This window comes from Pyxicephalus adspersus, chromosome 6, assembly GCF_032062135.1.
Source record: "Pyxicephalus adspersus chromosome 6, UCB_Pads_2.0, whole genome shotgun sequence".
Lineage (NCBI taxonomy): Eukaryota > Metazoa > Chordata > Amphibia > Anura > Pyxicephalidae > Pyxicephalus > Pyxicephalus adspersus.
The window spans coordinates 92,040,045-92,046,733 of record NC_092863.1 but is presented as its reverse complement, the minus strand read 5'-3'; the positions used below and the strand labels follow the sequence as shown (position 1 = coordinate 92,046,733).

The 6,689-nt window shown below is 40.1% G+C and overlaps 1 protein-coding gene across 1 annotated transcript in view; it reads left to right on the top strand.

The window, feature by feature from the left end:
• Nucleotides 1-4,848: 4,848 nt before the first annotated feature.
• LMBRD2 (LMBR1 domain containing 2) overlaps nucleotides 4,849-6,689 on the top strand; it is a 36,043-nt gene continuing 34,202 nt past the window's right edge. The window contains exon 1 of the mRNA XM_072416593.1: nucleotides 4,849-4,984. The gene's annotated coding sequence lies outside the window, so the exon portion shown is untranslated. The remainder of the gene's footprint in view (nucleotides 4,985-6,689) is intronic.

The window sequence follows — 6,689 nt, the reverse complement described above, 5'->3', positions numbered from 1 at the left end:
GTCACGGAGAACTTTCCGCGCAAGCGCTTTTCTCCAGCTGTATACAGCGTGGCTTTGTGAGCTCTTACCGCTTCTGTCCACTAGGGGTCCCTGCGCATATATTGAGATCTCAATGCCAAAGCAAAGAAAACAAATGTGCAAAGTTCTGAAAGTGTAACAAAAAGCCTTCTTGTCCTGTAAAAAAAAAAATACGATTTATGACACTATACATTTTTTTATTATTATTATTAATAATTATAATAATAATATTATTATTACTATTATTAATAATAATAAACAGGATTGATATAGCGCCAACATATTAAGCAGGGCTGTTCATTAAATAGGGGTTGCAAATGACAGACAGATACAGACGGTGACACAGGAGTAGGAGAGGACCCTGCCCAGAAGAGCTTACAATCTAGGAGGTGGAGGAAGTAACACACAATAGGAGGGTAGAAATATAGTGGTGGCAAGTAGTGAGGGTTTTAAGAGACACAAGAAGACGTTTGAAAAAATGGGTTTTGAGCAGAAAGTAGGAGCAAGTCGAATAGGACAAGGAAGACCATTCCAGAGAGTCAGGGCAGCACTAGAAAAGTCTTGGAGCCGTGTGTGTGATGAGGTTATGAGTGAGGAAGTCAATAGTAGGTCATTGGAGGAGCAAAGAGAGCGGCTGGGGAATAGTTTTCTATCATGTCAGAAATGTAAGTGGGACAAGAACTGTGGGGCAAAGCACAGGAGCTTGAATTTTATTCTAAGGTGAAATGGAAGCCAATAAAGGGAACTACAAAGACATGCAGCAGAAGAGGAGCGGAGGGAAGGATAGATGAGTCTGGCTGCAGCATTCATAATAGATTGTAGAGGGGAGAGTCGGGTTAGTGGAATACCAGAGAGGAGGAGGTTACAGTAGTCCAGGCGAGAGATGATAAGAGCGTGTACAAGGAGTTTGGTGGTCTCTGGGGACAGGTAGGGGCGGATTTTGGAGATGTTGCGTAGGTGAAAATAACAGGATCTGGAAATGTTCTGAATAAGGGGGATAAATAATAAGGCGGAATCAAAGGTGACGCCAAGACAACGTGCCTGAGGGGAGGGACGAATAACAGTGTTGTTACAGTTAGGAATATGTCAGGGGGAGATTTGGAATGTGAAGGGGGGAAGGTAATGGAATTCGGTTTTATCCAGGTAGAGTTTCGGGAATCGGTCAGACATTTATGACGAGATGCCTGACAGGCAGTATGAAACTTTATCCAGGACTGAGGGAGACAAGTCAGACGTGGACAGATAGATTTGAGTGTCATCAGCATACAGAATTTTATACACTGGAACAAGTGTCCCCATTGGAAGATTCCCACTCATGTTGGCATAAATCTCCCTAATGGGGACCCAGACAGCAGTATAAAATGGACAGGTGTACTTACCATTCATTGTAATCTTCAAAATTAAAAAAAATCAGTTTTGCTTTAACATAACACAATTACCAAATATGCACAAAAAGGTACAAACCATTTTTAGCAATGCAGCACCACACACTGGTAATCCATTACCACACATCATGCTGCAACACAGGGAGGTGTTAGGAAGGTGTGTTAGGATGCACAGCGCCAACAAACATAATCAACATGAATGATACCACAAGGCAGAAAGGTGAATTGGTCTCCCAGTATGTAAGAATAGCAACTAATAAAAGAAGAGTGATAATACCTACCTGTCACTCTGCCAAGGAATCCTCAGCATGTGACACATTCCTGAGTGTCTTTTATGGCTGCTCCCCTGCTTTATGGTGTAGTTAATCCCTATTGGAATGTGATGTAGCTGGTACCAGAAGTGTCTCACAAACTGAAGATTCTTTCAGATATAGTTCTACACTAGAGAATTTTTTTTATTATTTAACTTTTTTTTCTTTTGGTGGAGTCAGTTTAATAGACATTGCTTTGCCTTGTTATTGTAGGTGGTTGTTTTGTTGCAGAAAATGAAGATGTCGGTTAGTGCTTTATAAATAGACCCCGATGTGCCAAGTGATACATCATTCGTCGGTATATAGCTGGGGTAATCATTAGTAAACAAATGTAATGTATAAATGGGGAGAGTAACACCCAGGCAAATCTAATACAAATGTGTGACAAATGTCCAAATTATTTCACAATTCATCACATCATGATGCAGATACGTTGTATTCCTGGAGTGATTCTATAAAAGTCAAACCAAACTTCCCCTTGGAGCACACACATGCCTTAAAAAATTTCAGGACTTCTCTTTTTTTCTGGCTATTTTCAGACTAGTTGTATGACATTATGGGTCCATGTTCTATTCTTTTAACTCATTATTCCCTCCAGACTTCCAAGTTGCAGGTTGAGTCTGCAGCTCTGGGTTCAAAGTGCATATAAATTATGTTCTCTGGTACCACCACGCAATAGATAAATTCGTTTTTTTTTTAATTCTATACCAGGCAACATGTTTTATAATGCAGTTGCTTTATGATTTTTAGATTTACTTTAACCTTTAAACAACTTTATAAAACAGGGAATCTGACATTCCCCGGTGGTACTCAATTACTACCAATAAAATACATGCACTTGGAAGATTCCTGTGGGGAAGGTCTGATTCTCTGTTTTGTAAATATATAGCTTTTTGTGTCTAATTATAAATATTTCTTTTTTACTTCCTGTCTTGTGAACTGAACAGGATCGCATGTGTTCTTTTTCTATATATTATTTACCATATTATTATTATTACACAGTATTGATATAGCACTGACATATTACACAGTGCTTTACAAAGTCTATATTGATGTTACTACTTGTCCCTCAAAGGGGTTCACAATCTAATGTCCCTACTTATGTCTTTAATACAGTCAATTTTGGGGGGAAGCTAATTAACCTAACTGCATGTTTTTGTAACACATTTATTATAATATATTACAATATAAGTTTGATCCAGGTACATCAGCCCTTTCACATTTATACTTCTAGTACTACACTAACCCGACTTTCTTCTCTGCAATCTATTATAAATGCTGCATCCATCCTTCCCACTCCTCCTCTTCTGCTGCATCTCTTTGTAGTTCTCTTTATTAGCTTCCATTTCACCTGAGAATCAAATTCAGGCTCCTTTGCTTTGCCTTCAAATCCCTCCACAATTCCTGTCCCACTTACATTTCTGACATGGTAACAAAATACTCCCCCAGCCGCTCTCTTTGCTCCTCCAATGACCTACTAATGACTTCCTCACTCATAACCTCATCACACGCACGGCTCCACTACTTTTCCAGAGCTCCCCTGAATCTCTGGAATGGTCTTCCTCGTCCTATTCAGCTTGCTCCTACTTTCTGCTCATTTAAAAGAGAACTCAAAACCCATCTTTCAAACTTCCCTACCTTGCCTTTTGAAACTGTCACTACTTCCCACCACTACCTATTCCCCTGCTATAAGCTCTTCGGGGCAGGGTCCTCTCCTCCTCCTGTGTCACTGTCTGTAATTGTCTGTCATTTCAGAAACGTGAAAGAGAAGGGCTTTTTTGATGCAGATTGACTTCCAAGAAAAATTTTTTTTCAAATTTTTTAATAATGTGATTTTAAATACCATATAAAGAAAACTTGTGTTCTAACAAAAGTCTGCTATGCTAGTACATATTCAAAGCATAGTATTCCTATTAAACAGAAAGTTTCCAAGTTAGGTAAGTCTGTCATTTGCAACCCCTATTTAGTGTACAGCGCTGCGTAATATGTTGGCGCTATTTAAATCCTGTTGATTATTACTATTAATATGTACAGTGCTGCATAATATGTTGGTGCTATATAAATCCTGTTTATTAACCACCCGAGCGATAACCCCGACCTTGGTTAGGGTTTAAAATAATTACAATTATCGATAACCCCGAACTTTTCTCACTGTATGAAAATACAGTGAGAAAAGTTTGGGTTTATCGATCACTTACCCGGTCCCGCTGCGATCATCTAGCGTTGTGTTCCAGCGTCGCCCTCCAGTGTCGATCTCCAGCGTCGTCCTCCAGCGTCGGGTGCCCTCTCCGGGAAGAAGAAGCCGGCCGGCGGAGAAGAAGAAGCCGGCCGGCTTCTTCTCCCTCCGTAGCGTGTATGTCGGCGCGTACGATGACGTCGGCGCGTGTGCGGGAAATTCAAATTGAAACTCATTCAAACACATTTTGTATTGGATTGAATACAAACTCCTGTATCCAATCCAATACAAAATAATTCAAAATAAATACAAAGTATGTAATTGGTAAATTCAAACTCTCATTTTGTATTGGATTGAATACAAAGTCCTGTATCCAATCCAATACAAAATATTAGAAAATATATTTATGTGGTTTTGTCTATAGGTATGTGATGGACACTAGGGAGGTGTTTTAGAAAAATATATTACTTTACAGTATACCGAATTATCGCATTTTCAGTATTTTTCATTTATTTATGTATTCTTGTTTAAGCTGATTTTTTGTGTCTTTTATTTAATTTTATTAAAAGTATTTTTTTTTTTAAATGATTGTGTTTCAAACATTTTTTATATTCATGATATCTAATAGAACCCTGTTTGGACATATTCCTGTAAGTTACAGGTCTACAATTTAAAAAAAAAAAAATGTAATGAAAAACAGTGTAACGCTTTTGGAACACAAATCTAGACATCAGTGTAATGCCCAGGTGGTTAATAATAATAATAATAACAATAATAATAATAAATAGACTTTCAGTGGGCGGCCATTTTTTTGGAGTCTATAGTACACAGCTTTCTATGGGTTGGTCTCCAACAGAATGGCTCCTTTGTTGGAGACATATCTCTGTGTTAGATACATATCAGCTGCCCCTAGTGTATAGCTCACACGCCTGACGTCAGGCGGAAGTGATTCGGAAGTGACGTCAGGCATTTGGGTTTTGTGGTTTTTTTTCTTGTCCTGTCAGGTGAGATCTGAGGGCCGCACAGTGAGCAGAGATCCGGAATGGTCGCCCAGGAAACCGAGTGAGTCGAGGTGACCCGAAAAGGAGCAGCAGGTGAGGGTGGCTGAGTGACATTCTGTCATGGTCTGTGAGGTGTCTTCCTGCTGATGACTCATTGTACACAGTGACAGGACAGTCAGACATGGCTTTAGTCTTGGTGGTAATATATGTAGGAATCTGATTGGCTGCAGCTCTTCTATTATTTAATATTGTCTGTGACTCTGGGCATGTTGGAGGGGCTGCAGATGCCTCCTGTAAAGCATTTCTATAGAATACTTCCTTTCTGTGATACTGATTCCAACTTCACCTCCAAGATCTGCTTTATTGTTGGTTGTGGACCCATAAATGTATTCCTGGGGGCCACATCTGCCCCTTTGGCACTTGCTATGCTGCCCCTGGGGCCCCTGCAGACCTTAGGTGCTTGGCCAAACTAGTGAAGGGAACATATTCTGGCTTCAAATTGTTAAAATAAAAAATGAACCAATCCAATGGTAGGAGGCCAAAGACGCCAATGTCTGGGGCCTTTGCTGGCACCGTTTCCATGGCAGCAGAATGCCCTGGACAGTCCCATTGTGATGATGTCACAGGTCTGTCTTGACCTCAGCCAATAGGATTTGCTGATTCACATAGACAGTGATGTTGGAAGATTGGGGCGTCACATGACTTGTTTTCATGTCAGCGATCATACTTGTGTCTTCCTCTGTCTGCCAGGACTTTGGATTTGTAGCTGGAAATGTTTGGATATTTACAGTAATTCACAATACTCCCATCCTGGACAAATTATTGCAAAGATGTATTCATATTCAAGCTGTATTCATCATCAAGGAGTCTATGTATCAGCATTGAAAATAGACCCGTACTTTAATTTGACTTGATTTAGGTCTCTTGCAATCCCTAGTGAAGCAGAGCTTTAGCTGGAATAGAAAAAGCAGCACCGTGACCCAATCATGTGTATTGCAATGCTCATGGGATATCAAAGGACATTCTAAAAAGAAAAAAGCAGACTGATAGGGAGGAGCTTATCGGTTTCTGCTGTTTCTTTCACAGTCCAGTCAATTCTGGGAAGGCTCATGACCTGTTAATAAACTGCAGTAGAAAGAAGACGAACACAGCTGGCAGATATAGTGATGGTGACGAATGTGAGTACAGATCTGTAGCATGGCACGGCTTAGGACACAACAGTCCGACTTGTCCCAAACTACTGCACAAGGTATTCTGTCTTAGGCTACGTACACAAGTGCAATATTTATCGTCAAAACGAAGGATTAACAACTGATCGTCTAATAATAGTTAACAAAAAAAGTGCACAATGACAGGCCAACGCCAGTGAACGAGGAATGTCGCTGGTAACAAACGACCGTCCCGGCAGATCTTATTGGGGGGCGATCGTTCTCTATCTATTGTGTGTACAGTCATTCAGTGATCCTGGATTGTTCTGTAAAACACTTTCTCTGGTACACATCACTTCCTGCATCGTTCAAATGATCGTTTCTAGTGTGTGTACATTATTGGTGGATTTACATTTGAACTATCGTATCGATAAAGCATGTACAGAATCATGCGCTATATGATACGATATTATAATATTAATCGTTGATCTGTTGTTAGTCGTTAGTTTTCTATCGATAATTATTGCACATGTGTACTTAGTCTTATTAACCACTTAGCCGGTATGCCCGTACGAAGGTCGGGCAAAAAAAAATTGCTAGGATGGTTAACCCCGTAATTTTGTCACAGCCTTACCTCCATGGTCCCGCTG